This window comes from Dermochelys coriacea, chromosome 13 (genome assembly GCF_009764565.3).
Source record: "Dermochelys coriacea isolate rDerCor1 chromosome 13, rDerCor1.pri.v4, whole genome shotgun sequence".
NCBI classification, from domain to species: domain Eukaryota; kingdom Metazoa; phylum Chordata; order Testudines; family Dermochelyidae; genus Dermochelys; species Dermochelys coriacea.
Window position 1 is genome coordinate 29,387,375 of NC_050080.1, and position 17,801 is coordinate 29,405,175.

The window sequence follows — 17,801 nt, forward strand, 5'->3', positions numbered from 1 at the left end:
AAAAATCATTTCTTCTTTTCAGTTTACGAAGCTCTGGACGGGCCTGATTCACCTTTGCATTACTCCAGTTCTGCACCAGTGTAACACTGTGGGAAATCAGATCTCATGCCCGCAGGAAACTTTCCTTTCTCTATACCAGCTGGAAACTTGGAAAGAAACCATTCCCTTTTCACTCCAGCCTCTGACTACAGCAGGTCTCCTCCCTGTGGCTGGTCAAAGATGAGTCCATTCCAGAGGCAGCTTGAGAATGACCTGGCTACATTTGTACGGTCAGCTCAATGAGAACTTACATGCCCCCCTTGCATTCCGCACCAGACAACTAATCCAGTTACTGGACTCCAGAACCTTGGAGCTACAAAACTCTTCCTGTTAATCAGCTGGAACAGCTCTCTCAGAATCAGAACCAAAAACCGCTCTAGAACGGTCTCGTCTCAAGGTATTGCTGGGGCAACTCCTGAGGCTAAGTTCACAAATTAATTATGACAATACAATGGGATATGCCTTAAAATATTTCTGAGTTAGAGTCAGTGGTATTTGCTCTAAATTACACAGTAATCTTAGCAAGAGGGAGAGAGAGTCCTGTTGCCCTTACAAGCCAAAGGTGAAATGGAGATGCTTGGCCACTCTGTGTTTCTTCTGCTCCTGGCTATAAAACAGATACCAGTTGTGCATTAACTGATTGGTAAATGCCTAGTGAATTGCTCACATAAGAACAATGAAAGAATATAAACACAGCCAGATGAAGATCATCAGTCTGACTATAGACTATTAATTACACTTAAGCTTCTCAGAGTTGCAAAAGATTTAGCCACCATAGTCCATGGAGTTTGGAAAGCCCATGGGAACAGCACAGCTATATCCCCACACAGCTGTGTGTCAGGGTGGAGACACACCTTTTAATGGCCAGATTATCCCCTGGAATCAGAGAACAAGCCAAATTAAAAGAAGCCAAATTACACAAGATGGTGTAAAAAGAAAAGCAGTACTTGTGGCACCTTAGAGACTAACAAATTTATTAGAGCATAAGCTTTCGTGAGCTACAGCTCACTTCATCGGATGCATTTGGTGGAAAAAACAGAGGAGAGATTTATATATACACACACAGAGAACATGAAACAATGGGTTTATCATACATACTGTAAGGAGAGTGATCACTTAAGATAAGCCATCACCAGCAGCAGGGGGGGGAAAGGAGGAAAACCTTTCATGGTGACAAGCAAGGTAGGCTAATTCCAGCAGTTAACAAGAATATCAGAGGAACAGTGGGGGGTGAGGTGGGAGGGAGAAATACCATGGGGAAATAGTTTTACTTTGTGTAATGACTCATCCATTCCCAGTCTCTATTCAAGCCTAAGTTAATTGTATCCAGTTTGCAAATTAATTCCAATTCAGCAGTCTCTCCTTGGAGTCTGTTTTTGAAGCTTTTTTGTTGAAGGATAGCCACTCTTAGGTCTGTGATCGAGTGACCAGAGAGATTGAAGTGTTCTCCAACTGGTTTTTGAACGTTATAATTCTTGACGTCTGATTTGTGTCCATTCATTCTTTTACGTAGAGACTGTCCAGTTTGGCCAATGTACATGGCAGAGGGGCATTGCTGGCACATGATGGCATATATCACATTGGTAGATGCGCAGGTGAAGGAGCCTCTGATAGTGTGGCTGATGTGATTAGGCCCTATGATGGTATCCCCTGAATAGATATGTGGACAGAGTTGGCAACGGGCTTTGTTGCAAGGATAGGTTCCTGGGTTAGTGGTTCTGTTGTGTGGTTGCTGGTGAGTATTTGCTTCAGATTGGGGGGCTGTCTGTAAGCAAGGACTGGCCTGTCTCCCAAGATCTGTGAGAGTGATGGGTTGTCCTTCAGGATAGGTTGTAGATGCTTGATGATGCCTTGGAGAGGTTTCAATTGGGGGCTGAAGGTGATGACTAGTGGCGTTCTGTTATTTTCTTTGTTGGGCCTGTCCTGTAGTAGGTGACTTCTGGGTACTCTTCTGGCTCTGTCAATCTGTTTCTTCACTTCAGCAGGTGGGTATTGTAGTTGTAGGAATGCATGATAGAGATCTTGTAGGTGTTTGTCTCTGTCTGAGGGATTGGAGCAAATGCGGTTATATCGTAGCGCTTGGCTGTAGACAATGGATCGAGTGGTATGATCTGGATGAAAGCTAGAGGCATGTAGGTAGGAATAGCGGTCAGTAGGTTTCCGATATAGGGTGGTGTTTATGTGACCATCGCTTATTAGCACCGTAGTGTCCAGGAAGTGGATCTCTTGTGTGGACTGGTCCAGGCTGAGGTTGATGGTGGGATGGAAATTGTTGAAATCATGGAAAGAAAAGGAGTACCGGTGGCACCTTAGAGACTAACAAATTTATTAGAGCATAAGCTTTCGTGAGCTACAGCTCACTTCATCGGATGCATTTCTTGGGAGACAGGCCAGTCCTTGCTTACAGACAGCCCCCCAATCTGAAGCAAATACTCACCAGCAACCACACACCACACAACAGAACCACTAACCCAGGAACCTATCCTTGCAACAAAGCCCGTTGCCAACTCTGTCCACATATCTATTCAGGGGATACCATCATAGGGCCTAATCACATCAGCCACACTATCAGAGGCTCCTTCACCTGCGCATCTACCAATGTGATATATGCCATCATGTGCCAGCAATGCCCCTCTGCCATGTACATTGGCCAAACTGGACAGTCTCTACGTAAAAGAATGAATGGACACAAATCAGACGTCAAGAATTATAACATTCAAAAACCAGTTGGAGAACACTTCAATCTCTCTGGTCACTCGATTACAGACCTAAGAGTGGCTATCCTTCAACAAAAAAGCTTCAAAAACAGACTCCAACGAGAGACTGCTGAATTGGAATTAATTTGCAAACTGGATACAATTAACTTAGGCTTGAATAGAGACTGGGAATGGATGAGTCATTACACAAAGTAAAACTATTTCCCCATGTTATTTCTCCCCCTCCACCCCACCCCCCACTGTTCCTCTGATATTCTTGTTAACTGCTGGAATTAACCTACCTTGCTTGTCACCATGAAAGGTTTTCCTCCTTCCCCCCCCCTGCTGCTGGTGATGGCTTATCTTAAGTGATCACTCTCCTTACAGTATGTATGATAAACCCATTGTTTCATGTTCTCTGTGTGTGTATATATAAATCTCTCCTCTGTTTTTTCCACCAAATGCATCCGATGAAGTGAGCTGTAGCTCACGAAAGCTTATGCTCTAATAAATTTGTTAGTCTCTAAGGTGCCACAAGTACTGCTTTTCTTTTTGCGAATACAGACTAACACGGCTGCTACTCTGAAACAAGATGGTGTGACAGCCATTAACCTGCACTGATGGTGTAGCACTGCAGCAGCTTCGTCAGGGTTAAAAGGTGAGCCCGGTGAAATGTGGGACAGATTCCCTTACAGTTAATGGTGGAGAGGAAACTCCATGAGATCAGTCACAAGAGATGATGAGCAGCTCCAACTCCTGGTGACTTCCCGAGAAGTTCTAGTCTGGTCTCTCAGAAGTTGACCTTGTATTATTACATATAAAAATACTAATTAAAAGTATTTGTAAAATATCCACCTCCATATCTGCATGTTTTTAACCCAGTTCAGATGTAAAACCATTATGTTTCTCCAAGTGTTAAGTTTCCCAAGCAGCCATGTCGCCCAAATACTCCACTGTCTCCCTGCCTCACCATGCCTTTAAAAGGCAGAGCATGAAGAGGCTGTAGGGTGGCTGGCACAGAATGCTAGACAACCTGGTGGAGAACGTTCAGACATTGGAAAGCAGTGTTGGGGCTGTTTGAGAGGGAGAAGCTCATAGGACTGGCCATTATCAATATTTATGAGAAACTAACAGTATAGGATAGGTAGCTTCTTCACTGGGAAGGGCACTGGCCTGGGAGTCAGGAGACCTGGGTTCTGTTCCCAGCGCTGCCACTGGCCAGCTGGGGAACCTTGAGTAAGTCACTTCCTCCCTCTGCACCCCAGTTTCCTTATTTATAAAATGGAGATGATAATAATTCTCCACCTTTCATAAAGCAAGATCTGCAGACAAAAGGCATGAGATAGTTGCTAAGTATTCATCACTGGGGTATGCTCCACTCTTGGCTGCAGTATGCTTTCATCTACATTGTATTTCTACCAGTGTTTTGTCTCGTTTACACCAGTGTAAGATAAGAAGCAGGGCCACAGGCTGATGACTGCCTCTGGTCCTGTGCAGAGGACCAGGATGTAGGCAACACTGGAGATTAAACCTCATTTTGTGGATTTAAGTGGAGCATAGTCTTGTGCTGACCTTTGTCTAAGGGTGAATTTCACCCTCTCTAACCAGTTTATAAACTCCTGGAAGTCAGTAAATCCAAGTAATTCCAGTGCACCAGGCCTGCAATAATTTTCTAAACCAGCATGGGCACATGCTCCCTAAGGGGGGACAAAAGGTACGTGGGAGGGTATGGCCAGGCATTTTAATTGTTCTCCAAATTCTTGGTTTTAATTTAAAATACAAATTTAGTCTCTAGCCATTATGGTTGCTAAGAATTCCTTGAAAATTTGATCTCAATGGAACATATGCAGAGATTCTACCTGAGTTTGCAGAGAGCCTGAAACAATAGCTCATAGATGTGAACTGTACCATTTGTTTCCATGGTTGCTAACTCGGATACCATTGATGACACTTTAAATGTTAGCCTTGTTAATTATTTCAGTGCTCAAATCTTGTAAGAAAGAAGAAGGAATATCAACACAATCTTTGCTGAGTGCCTTGCTCATTTTGATAGGCCTTTTACAACACATGGTGGGACAGTAGCAGGACTACAATCAGTTTTGTTTTCTTGAAGACAGCTTTCAACAGACCGGGAAACACTGCTGCTTTCATTGCTATTCCAAGAATAACCATGATCTGGAGACAGGTTTCAGAGTAGTAGCTGTGTTAGTCCGTAAAAACAACAAAAATCCAAGGAGTACTTGTTGCACCTTAAAGACTAACAAATTTATTTGGACATAAGCTTTCATGGGCTAAAACCCACTTCACTAGATGGATGCAGTGGAAAATACAGTAGGAAGAATTATATACAGTGAGAAATATATACATAGAGAACATACCAATGAGACCCATTTTTTCATGTTCTCTATCTTCCTACTGCATTTTCCACTGCATCCATCTGATGAAGTGGGCTATAGCCCACGAAAGCTTATGCCCAAATAAATTTGTTAGTCTCTAAGTTGCCAGAAGTATTCCTCGGGTTTTGTTTTGTTTTTTGATGATGATCTGGAGAGAGTTTGCCGAAGTGAATAAAAATAGCTCTTTGTTTATATAGGGCATGATGGGGTGTTCATCCCACACCAGAAAAGAAGGGGTTAAAAGCAGCCCAGGGAGACTGCACAGCGAGCAACTTATTGGAGGGAGGCTGCACGGAAAAGCCAATCAGGGCCCAGTGAGGTCACACAAAAGGATCTGCTGGGCCAGAATGAGTCTGTTGGTATAGGGGAGAAAGGATTGTGTTTCTAGTGTGCTGCAGGAAGGTAGCACCTTGGACAGAGCAGTTGCTGGCAGGGACCAGGGGAGCAAAAGAGAGCTCCTGGCTGGCTGCTGGGACATGCTGGGTGGAGGCCCTGAGAAGAGGTTGACGAAGGTGTTGGAGCCACAGGAAAGTTGCCCAGGGAATTGAAGCAGCATTGCCAGAGAAGTTAGAGAGTTGCAGCAAGAGGCTGCTATCCACATGGTCCCTGGGCTGGGACCCAGAGTAGCGAGAGGGTCCGGGTCTCCTCACCCCACTTCCCACTGGGGAAGTGTCTGGACTATAGAACTGGGAGATGCTCCTCTATCCCGGATGGTGACACGGCCAGAGGGCCAAGTCATGAAGAAGAAGCTGCGATTCCTGGACTTAGGAGGCTCTACAGGCAGAGAAGACGGTGGGTCAGGCACCACCAGAAGGGGGCGCGCCAACCGAGAGAGCTAATCCCCAAGATGGCCAACTGGGGGTGCTCTAGTGAGTGAATTCCATCACACGGTGAAAATAAAGCACAGTGGAAAGGAGAAGGATTTCACCTACTGTAGATATTGTCACCATGAGGTTGTCATTTAGTCTGCACGCTACACACACTGGCAAAGCCATGCTGCTAACAGCCTGTACAGCGGACTGAGTCCAAGTGCTCAGACCACACCCTGAATTTAGCCCTGATGCAAGCAACTTCATTAAAACGCAATGGCCCAGACTTCAACCTCCATCCCATCAGTGTAAAGCTGGAGGAGTTCCACTGGTTTACAGTGATGTAACCGAGATCCTGATCTCGGTCTGGTGGAACTGAACTCTGACAGCAGGGCCTTCAGAATGCAGAAGATGAAGTCTGCTCTCGTTTACACCAGTGCAGAGTGGGTATAAAGTGCTACCACATCAGAATAGTAGCTGTTTCACACCCACTTTGTGCCGGTGTTAATAACGACTCAGCCCCAAAAAGACATACTGCCCTCTTGAGGCTGGGGTTCTGGCTGTTCAAGCTGTTTGGCATTAGCAGAATTCAGAGACCAAGAGCCTGGTTCTGAGCTCATTTAGGACCAATTCCAGCAATGGGATCAGCTACCTCAGACACTTATGTCTGCACAGAAGCCCATTGACACAACGGTGGACCAAAAAGGCCCACTCCAGCTGATTCCATTACAGGATCGAAGCCTTGCACTGGTGAAAATCAACAGCACAAATACATCTGATAACACCCCAAACATTTGAAAGCTACCGTGCCATGGGTGTGCATATTTGGATGCTGAAGGCGAATCACATGACAAAGCACTTTGACAAGCAGCTCCATGTATATATATAATTTTTTCTGCTGGGGAAATAATTATTTCTACCACTGAAACAAATCTGTTATTCTTACCGTAGAAATTCTCAGCAGTAGAAAAATTAAACTCTTTCCAAAGTGACAGTATCCCTACTGTCCTATAAATATACATAAACTGTACAGATCCATCTCCAGTATCTTTTCACACACACATGCTGCTCACTTTTCCACCCATTTAAGGCCAAATATTTTGCAAACTCAGGATAAGAGCTATTTGCAGCACCTCTTCATAGGAAACCTACAGAAAATAGACCCCATTTGGAAGTTGATTTTATATACAAGTCTTTCTCTGGAGCAAATTCAAAATAGGAAAAGCTCTCTCTGCATCATTCTATTTGGCAGAACAAATTTATTTTATTGCTTTATACCATTTCCTCCCATCCCCCACTCCTTCATAATAACTATAATGAATACTATCCTGAAAATTACTGTGCCACTGATTGCCAACCTGAGCAGTGAGGCTGAAAATCAAGACTCAAAATGCAGTGGAAACTTCGGAACTTCCTCATTGCTGATTAGATTTTTTTTCCCCTCCAGGCTATAGAGTGCAAACAAATTTATTAGAAATTCTCAAGTCAGGGTATTTTTTCAATTAGATGTTTGCCACTTATGCACTAGCCAGGTAGAGCAGATAAATAACGTGCTCTCTTGCTCGCTCGCTCTCATCATTATCATTTTACCACAAAATGCATTTGAAAACAAGCAGTCCCATCATTCCACACTGATTTACTGCAGAAAACAAACATTTTAATATTTGCCTTTTGTTGCTGTTATTTCCTCCCATTTCACTTTGGAGTAACTCCTCATGCATGTCAGCATTCAAATTCATTTCTAGATCTGAGAGCATACAGTCATCATACTCCATCTCTGATAAAAATTAATCTGGCTCATTTTTGAATGAACTAGACATGCTGAGAGCTGGATATAACTTTCTCCTAGTCCTCTTTAATTTGAAAGAAATGTAGTCTTGTTCTATTGTCTTAATCATTCTTCTGCTCTTTTTAAATTATTTAATAATGTTTGGTAAAAACTATATTAAATAAATCAATGGGTGGGGCTAATTCTCACCTTCGTTAGTCATTTACACCCATATAAAGTGAATGCAAATTAGATGCAAATTGTGATCAGAATGATTTGGTAGCATTGTACATCCAAGGTGTGAATGACAGTGGCAAGCAGTGAACAATGTGGCCCTGTGTATCTAAACTTGGAAAAGAGGGGTTTCTTTTTATGTACCCTGGGCCGGATTCTTATCTGACTTGCACTGGTGCAAATTAGTAGCGACTCCACTAAAGCCAATGGAGTGATTCCGGTGTAAATGAGATCAGAACCAAGGCCCCTATTTTTAAGAGAACCCATTTCTACACAAGCCCAACTGAGATTTGCCTTACAAAATCAACACGAGATTTAAACAGCTAGATTCATCCATCCCAAACATTTCAGGAGAAAAAAAAAAACCAAAATACCCTGGAACCCTGAAATGTAAAACATATAAACAAAGAACATCTAATAGGTGTTTCAGCTGTGCTGGCCACAGCTACTCCCACTGTTTTGCTTTTGGAATCAGTCAATGTATATTAAGTATCAGGCACACCCATCTCAGAGAAGAGGTTATAATCCTACTGACCTGTGGAAGATTTCCAGAATTGAGCTCATGGGGCCTGATTTTCTATGGCTTTGCAACGTGTGGCCATTTCCACCTTTGCAGCATGGCTGTAAAATGCTACTGCCAGTGGGACTGAGTAGAGAATTCTGATTTGTTAGCACAAAGGGTGCAAATGATGACAAGACGTAAAGCAGTGGAGAATTGGGACCACTACCAACATGGGACAGTGGGCTTGATTCTGCAAGCCTTATTCAAATGAGCAGCCCCACTGAAATCAACTGGGCTATTAGCACAAGGACTGTATGCCCGGGTAAGTGCAGCAGCATCACACATGTTGTCAAGTACTTTAGGTCCATAACTCAACCTATATGAAGACTGTTCTAGTCCGTTAGGAAATGTCTTCCAAATGCTAGGTAGCTTGCCTTTTTTTAGTCCAATTTGTCATGGAGAATGTACAGAAATGTCCATTCTCTTAATTCAGTTCTTACCAAGGAAAGTGTAATTTTCACAGCGGCAGCAATGCCTGAGGGAGCACCCTATACCTGGAACGGAATTGGCATTTAAGGGTTTTTTTTTAATTCTTCTTTGGGTTGGCTTTTGTCTACTTGTTGTTTTTGCAGTATGATGGTTGTTTTGACTTATAAATGTGCCCATGGGTCACTATGGGTGCATGTTAATAGGATGAAAATGAATCAAATAATAAAAAATGAAGATGAAGCCGAAACTAAACCATAGCAGTTGTGAGATCTTCAGTTCTAAACAAAGTATAAATGTTTGTTATTCAGAATGGACAAAAATGGTAAGACAATTACTTATTTCCAAGCTTCTGAGAGGAGTTACCAACTCTCACAGATCACATGATGTCATAATCCTACAGTAAGGGCAGCATAAAATCCCTCCTTTACCTGTAAAGGGTTAAGAAGCTCAGATAACCTGGTTGGCACCTGACCAAAAGGACCAATAAGGGGAGAAGATACTTTTTTGTTTGGGGCTTGGGTGTTCTAAGAGAGAGAAAGGGAGATGAAGAGATAGACCAAGCAAGTAATCTAGCTCCTACTGAACGATACATCTAAACTTACAGAAATAGTAAGTAATAGCAAGGGAATGCGTTAGAGTACCTTTGTTTTAGCTTGTGAATTTTCCCTGTGCTACGAGGGAGGTTTATCCCTGTTTTTTGTAACTTTGAAATTTTACCTAGAGGGGAATCCTCTCCATTTTAAATCTTATTACTCTGTAAAATTACCTTCCATCCTGATTTTACAGAGGTGTTTCTTTTACTTTTGTTTTCTTTATTATAAAGTTCTATGTTTTAATAATCTGATTGGTTTTTTAGTGTCCTCAAAACCCAAGGGACTGGTCTGTTCTCACCTGGTTTACCTATTTGGTTGGTAAATTATTCTCAATCTTCCCCAGGAAAGGGGGTGAAGAGGCTTGGGGGGATATTTTATGGAAACAGGAACTCCAAGTGGTCCTTTTCCTGAATCTTTGTCTAACTCTCTTGGTGGTGGCAGCAGTACCCATCCAAAGACAAGGAAGGATTATGCCGTGGGGAAGTTTTTAACCTAAGCTGGTAGAAATAAGCTTAGGGAGTCTGTCATGCAGGTCCCCACATCTGTAACCCAGAGTTCAGAGTGGGGAGGGAACCCTGACACTTGGTGATTTTCTTAAAGCTTCAGCTTCTGGAGTCATGGGGTGACATGAGACTCTCAGCTTTCAATTTTAAAAAAAGGAAATTTCCAGTTCTCAAGTTTGCAGAGAAAAAACTTGAAAATGTGAACCCTGAAGACTCAAAAGCCTCAAGGCATACATCTGGGTTTGTTTTTTTAAAAATCTTATGATTTTTAGGCCAATCTTATGGATCCTCTTATGCTGGTTCAATGCTTAGAATTTGCCACACTGTGACCATTTAAAAAAGAACTAACTACAGATACAGAGTCTTTAACAAGTGACTCACGACAAGGACAGCCCAGGATAGCTGCACCCAGAAGTCATCATCATCAGGTAGCTGTTGCGTGCCCCAGGGGCTTCTTAACCCTTTACAGGTAAAGGAGGGATTTTATGCTGCCCTTACTGTAGGTTTATGACATCATGTGATCTGTGAGAGTTGGTAACTCCTCTCAGAAGCTTGGAAATAAGTAATTGTCTTATCATTTTTGTCCATTCTGAACTGGGCATCTCAGGTGGTTTCTAGCATCCAGGTATCCACATCACAAGAACTTTCATCTGTTTGCCTTGGCAGAGAAGCCAGGAACCAGTTGAGTCTACAGAATGAATCCCCCTCAACTCTCTAGAGACCATCTGACACTCTGTTGCTGGCAGAAGCTTGCACTCGAGTCAACCTCTGCCCAGGTTTCAGTCTCCAAGAAGGTCAATCTAGTATCTCTGCCAGCCCTAAAATCATGAAGGTTAATGGATGAAAACAATACTGTCTCGTGAATTCCTTTAAACTGCTAGGAGTAAGCAAAGAGATCCAAAATCCCAGGTACAGAATAATTCATGTTACAGTTTAAAAAAAAACGTTACTTAAAGAAATCCCATCAGATCATATCGGTGTAAGTGCCATTGAGATGTAAGGGGATGCATCTGATCAGGTCACGGCCCAGTAGCCTGGCAAATGTGACTTGTCTTTGCCAACGGATTACAGATGTTTTTTCCACTGTGAATTATTAGCAAACCAGAACTATTTCAAAACCAAAACTTTTTATGAAGTGCAAAATTTATCCCTCCTCGAATGCATTTCTGCCATAATATTTATAAGCCCATGTCTGCAGAACTCCTCATCCTGCAGGGTGCTGGAGTGAAACTAAGATGCCAGCTGAACAGGCTAAGCTTTATTATGGATGTGCTAGAATGTTACCACTAGAACAAACATCTCCAAACACTGTCAAGAGCCTATTTTGTCAACACACATTTCTGTCAAGTCATAAGGATGTGAAATATTTGCTTCTGCCCTGCCCCCATCATATTCTGCTACCCGCAGGACCACAAGTGTGATTTCCTATAGGAGTAATTTAACATCAGACTCCTTCAAGGAATACACAACTGAGGTTAGTCTAATCTCTTTAACTGCAGTTTCCCCATTAAGGTCTCTACACAACCTCTGGCCCAAAGTGATCTATTTAGCATTATTTATTTGTGCACTGAAATGCTTGGATTTCCCCTCACTTGGTCCTGTCAGATGGGGTCAAAAGTTCAAAAATAGATTTACTTAAACCTCCAGAATGCTACTGCAAGGACAGCACATTTCTATCTAGAGCACATCTATCCAGGCTTACCACTTACTATAGTTTACCTTTCAGAGAAATACGCTGAAACGGCTACATAATAGCACAGCATGCATTAATAGTACTATGTGCCTCGCACGGCTATGCAAGCCTTGGTGCTACAAAAGTAACCTGTCTTTTATTTATGGAGGATTTTACACACGGTTGTTAAATATTATGTATGAAGTTAGAGCAATTGTTGAACTCTATAGACCACAAGCAAGCAGATTACAAGAGCATCCTTATAAAGGATCAAAACTCTAAAGACAGTTTTAAATAGCGCTTATCAGACGTATGGACTTATTGTGGAACTATCGTGGTCCGATTGTCAAACTAGCCTCTTGCCTTTGAACCAAGATTTAAGGTTGGTTGTTTTTCATATCAGGAAAAAACAAATACTAGCAGGTGATGAAAACGGAGGAGCATGTTATTTTCAAAACAAAATGAAGTATTTTAAAACACATTAATAGTAATTACATTGAGAAATTATAATAAATCAATATACACTATATATTTTTTAAATATTTTAAATTATTTCATATTTAACAAATAGTTTAAAATCATTTAAACCCTTTGTCACTCCAATACACTGGCCAGGTTTTATGAGCCCAGCTCAGAATGGAGACTAATTTTAAGTATATGAGCAGTTCCACTGAAGTCAAGTCACATGCCTAAGTACCCTGCTGAATCTGGGTGTCACAGCATGGCTGGCCCTTTAACGGGAGTTGGGTCTGTGACTAATCAGCAGCCTCCCAGCTGAAGCTGACAGGCCAGGGATCAGGTGATAGCATGAAGATCTGGGCCTCATAAAAGTCTGCAAGAGCTCAGCCACTAGGAGTAGGAAGGCTCCAGGAGGAGCCTGCACATCAGAGAAGAAAACCAGTTTATATGTGACTCAGATGAATGGTCTGCAGAGTGTTATCCTGCATAGAGCAGGCTAGGAAGGAAAAAGGAGCAAAGAGGTTAATCTCGACTCCCAGGTGGATGACTTGTGGACTGTAAACCTGTAGGGAGTACACAGGCCTCCACAGAAGACCCCTGGTTGGGGAGAAGCAAGAGGACTGATATGATGAACTTGAGTTTTTTTTAAAAGGAAAAGGACTGAAATCTTATGGCTAGAGGGAGTTCTTTGGTGCACAGGCCACTGAGTTAGCCCACTGGCTTACACTGAACTGTAGAGATAAATCTATACGCTTTCATGGAGGCGTCTTCGTCAGCAGCAGTTGGTGGGACTGCAAAGAGCATGGTTTGTTTGGTTTGTTTTAAATTGGGAGGAACACCACCCTAAGTCATGGTTTGTTTTTTTGTTTTTTTTTTTTTATCATGGATGCTCTGGCTTACTGCCTTGCCTAGAGCATCTGGTATTTATATCCATTATGGCATCTAGTGCTTAGAGCAGCAGATCAAGATCCGGCCAAATCCTGGCCAAAAAGTTACATTGGTATAAATCTGGAGCAGTCTCATTGAAATTCCAGATGAACTCCCCTGAAACCACTGAGTAACCTAGAGCAAAATCTGGCCCTGGGTTCTATTCATGGCTCTATTACCGTCCCATCACTGTATGATCTTCATTTAGCTATGCAATTTGTGCAAAGCCCTAGAGTGGATGCAGTGAGGACTGCAACATCCCAGGAGGTGCATTTGGAGAGAACATGCCTCTTGGAGCTGCTCAGTGGTATAGGTGGGGTACCCGTGTGCAGCTTCAAGGGGGGGGTACTGAGTCCCATCTCCACCCCGGTCCTTGCTTGGTGATTTGTTCCTCATGAGGGAGGAGGGCTGTGCAGTCTCTGCTCACAGGCATCACCTTTGGGATAGTAATGATGCTGAAAGACTGGGCTGTGGAGCCGTGCAGCAGCCATTTTGAGAGGTTGGGTGAGAGACTACAGGGGCAGGGTGAGATCCAAACAGTGAGCTGTGCTAGAGGAAAAGGGGTTTGTGCCCAGAGACACTTGTCACTTCAGCGACTCCTGCTGGTGACATTTCTGCAGGGCCATCACAAAAATCAAAGCTGCCTCCACCCTAGCAGATCTTCACCACCCAAGTCTATCAGAGTCCTATGCACAGTACAGCCCTCACCTTTAACTTCCCAATTTTAACTTAGATAAATGGATCCAGGGCCAAATTCTATGCCAGCAGAGTTACACCATCAGAGAAGTGGGCCCAGTGTCCACAATCCTCCCTTGTAATTTTCCTACACTCCCTGTAGGAAAGATCTTGAGTGCTGCAAGGACTCACGCAATGTTATTTAATTATCTAGGGGAACATGCACATTTCTGATGGCAATTGCTGTACACCAAGTGCCAAATATTATTGTTGTTATTTTTCACATTATTTGGCAGGAGTCAGGACCTAAAATAATTTAAGCAGATCTTCAGATCCTGCAAAAGAGTGAAAATTCTTCACAAATAAAAACCCATCCACTCAAATCTACGAGCAGCAGGAGAATTTAGTCTTAAGACTGACATAGAAATAGATTAATTTTTTCCCCATTTTATATTCTAATTACAATCCTTTTATTCCCCCCTACCATTTTCTGTTCTCATTACAGTCTTAAAATTGCTCTGAAAAATTCTGTATCTTATTCTGCTTTTCCTGCAATCTTTGTCCTGGAAATGAGAAACAGAATGTATAAGCATGAAAATACTGCAGAGATCAAAATTCTGGGCTAACCCTTTCACGCCTGACTGCAAGGAGAAGAGAAAACAGTATAAACAGAGTGGTGAATCAAACCTCACTGCATCTTCATTTGCCCAATGCTCAGTCTGCATTTCCTACTCCCAGACCAAATGAGGGATGGAAGGACCCCACAGAAATGCAACACTAAATAGGCCACGTACTGCTTTCAGTTACAACTGGACTAAAAGTTGTTTTTGGGAGTTGCGGGGCTGCCACTGAGGCCAAAATGTGGCCTAATCTATTCAAATAATCAAGTTTGTCTGCTATTTTTCAGCCCACCAGGCACTCCAATGTCTTGTGTAAAACGGTCCAATATAAACTCTTAGAAATCATACTTCATTTTGCAAAGCATGGACTTGACACTGCTCTTTCTTATGTTGGTGTAAATGAGTAACAGTTTTATTGAAGTCAAACTGGTGTGAGCAAGTTCAGAGTCAGGCCCCATGGCTCTTTCCTCACCCCAGACTCTGGCTGATTTTGGTAGGAGTTTGGGAACGTGCAAAGAAAACCACACAGGACCACAGACCTGTGCAGGAAACACTTCACCCACCAATGCAATGCAATCTCCTCTGTGGCAGTGGCTGGGTGACAACACAGCGTTAGCACCTCAGAATGACTGTTCAGGAAAGGAAGTGAAGGAAGATTATTTATCAAACTGAAACTACAGATAAATGTCAATGGGCAGAATTTGATTAACCAACTAGAATTTGACAAAGACCCCAAGGTTTTAACACTCCGACCATTATATGTAGTGCCAGGGGATCCTAGAACATTAGAACAGCCATATTGGGTCAGACCAATGGTCCATCTAGCCCAGTATCCTGTCTTCTGACAGTGGCCAATGTCAGATGCTTCAGAGGGAACGAACAGAACAGGGCAATTCTCGAGTGTCCCGTACCCTGTCATCCACTGCCAGGTTCTGGCAGTTGGAGGCTTAAGACATTCAGAGCATGGTGTTGCCTCGCTGATCATGTTGGCTACTAGCAGTTGATGAACTGACCTAATTCTTTTTTAAACCCAGTTATAATTTTGGCCTTCACAACATTCCCTGGAAACGAGTTCCACATGTTGACTGCGCTGTGTGAAGCAGTACTTCCTTTTGTTTTAAATCTGTTTCCTATCAGTTTCATATGGTGACCCCATTCTTGTGCTATGTGAAGGGGGTAAATAACACGCCCTTATTCACTTTCTCCACACCCGTCATGATTTCATAAACTTCTATCATATCCCCCCTTGAGTCATCTTTTTTCCCCAAGCGGAAACATCCCAGTCTTTTAATCTCTCCTCACATGGAAGCTGTTCCAGCCCCCTAGTCATTTTTGTTGCCTTTATACTTTTTCCAATTCTAATACATATTTTTTGAGATGTGGTGACCAGAACTGCACACAGTAGTCAAGGTGTGGGTATATCATGGATTTATATATTGGCATTATGATATTTTCAGTATCATCTATTCCTTTCCTAATGGTTCCTATCATTGTTAGCTTTTCTGACTGCCCACTGAGCCGATGTTTTCAGGGAACTAGCCACTATGACTCCAAGATCTCTTTCTTCAGCAGTAACAGCTAATTTCAACTCCATCATTTTTTATGTATAATTGGGATTATTTTTTCCAATGTGCATTACTTTCCATTTATCAACATTGAATTTCATTTGCCATGTTGTGCCCAGTGACCCAGTTTTGTGAGATCCCATTGTAACTCTTCACAGACTTAACTATCTTGAGTAATTTTGTATTGTCTGCAAATTTTGCCACCTCCCTCTTTACCCCTTTCTCAAGATCATGATGAGTATGTTGAACAGCATTAGTCCTGGTAGAGACCATAGGGGGACCCCACTATTTACTTCTCTCCATCGTGAAAACTGACCATTTATTCTTACCCTTCTTTTCCTGTTTTTTAACCAGTTATTGATCCATGAGAAGGCCTTCCCTCTTATCCCATTACTGCTTACTTTGCTTAAAAGCCTTTGGTTTGGGACCTTGACAAAGGCTATCCAAAAATCCAAGTATATAATATACACTGGATCACCCATGATCACGTTTGTTGATCCCCTCAAAAAATTCCAATAGTTTGGTGAGGCATGATTTCCCTTTACAAAAGCCATGCTGACTCTTCCTCAACAAATCATTTTCCTCTACGTGTCCGATAAGTCTGTTCTTTACTAGTTCTTCAAAGTCCACATGGGAGCCGAATGTCTGTTTTACATCTCCTCTGAAAGTCAGCACTTTAACCAGCACAGTGCAAACAAAACCCATGATGAGCTATTGGTTCAGCACTGACTTAGAGGGGAAGACTGTCTCCTATTGAAAATACCCACATGCCTTCCAAAGATACCTTGGGTTTTCTTTGGGGACCTCCAATCCAAACATTGTCCATGCCCAAAATTGTTTCGTTTGCAAGATACGATCACTGGCCAAACTGACATTGCTGTAAGTCTTACATGCACTGCTTCCTTCTCGCTATTGAACAACCACCACATCCTGCATTGCTTATCACACTTAGGTGCTAAAGGAATTTATTTGCAAAAAGCGGGCACCTAGTAAATTGCTCCTTCTCCAACCAGGGGTTGCAGATGGAAGCCAAATAATCATGAGGTTGGTAGACCTGAGCTTGCATGGAAAATATCTCATGCCAGGTGCCTTGTTTAGGGAAGAAAGAGGGTAAATTAAGGCAGCACATTTACTGGCAAATGGAGTAAGTGACAATGAGACTGTGTATTCTACTCAGCCAGTAACACTTGTTATATTTCACAGGAAACCAGAGGCAGCAAATGTATAAAGTTCTAAAAGAACCCACAGAGCATGTAAGAAAGGAAGTATATGAGAGTCAAAGGTATCTAGAAACATTGTTTTTTGAAAGATAAAACCTGGAGTCTGAAATAAAAATAGAGACTGTATCTACCTGATTCTGAACCTGATACAAGTGTGGTTTTACTGTGGAAGTCTTTCAAGGAGATGCTGGTTTTGATACAAAAACAACAGCTCTCATTGCAATCAAAGGTAACATACAATAAATGCCATATGAGAGTGAGAACACTCAGACTGAGAATCAGTGTGACAGGAAAAAAAAAAGAAGAAAAGGAGTACTTGTGGCACCTTAGAGACTAACAAATTTATTAGAGCATAAGCTTTCGTGAGCTACAGCTCACTTCATCGGATGCATCATGTAGCTCACGAAAGCTTATGCTCAAATAAATTTGTTAGTCTCTAAGGTGCCACAAGTACTCCTTTTCTTTTTGCGAATACAGACTAAAACACGGCTGCTACTCTGAAACCTGTCATTAGGAAAAAAAATGTACTCTTGAGTCTCAGAGGTTCTCTTGCCTTATTATTTGGGGACAGTTCATAGATTTCATAGATTCCAAGGCAAGAAGGAATCATTGTGATCACCTAGCCTGATCTCCT

At 42.4% G+C, this 17,801-nt stretch overlaps 1 protein-coding gene across 3 annotated transcripts in view; it reads right to left on the reverse strand.

Moving 5' to 3' along the window:
* Nucleotides 1-17,801, reverse strand: part of TOX2 (TOX high mobility group box family member 2) — a 268,049-nt gene that overhangs the window by 164,529 nt on the left and 85,719 nt on the right. The gene's annotated exons all lie outside the window — the stretch shown is intronic.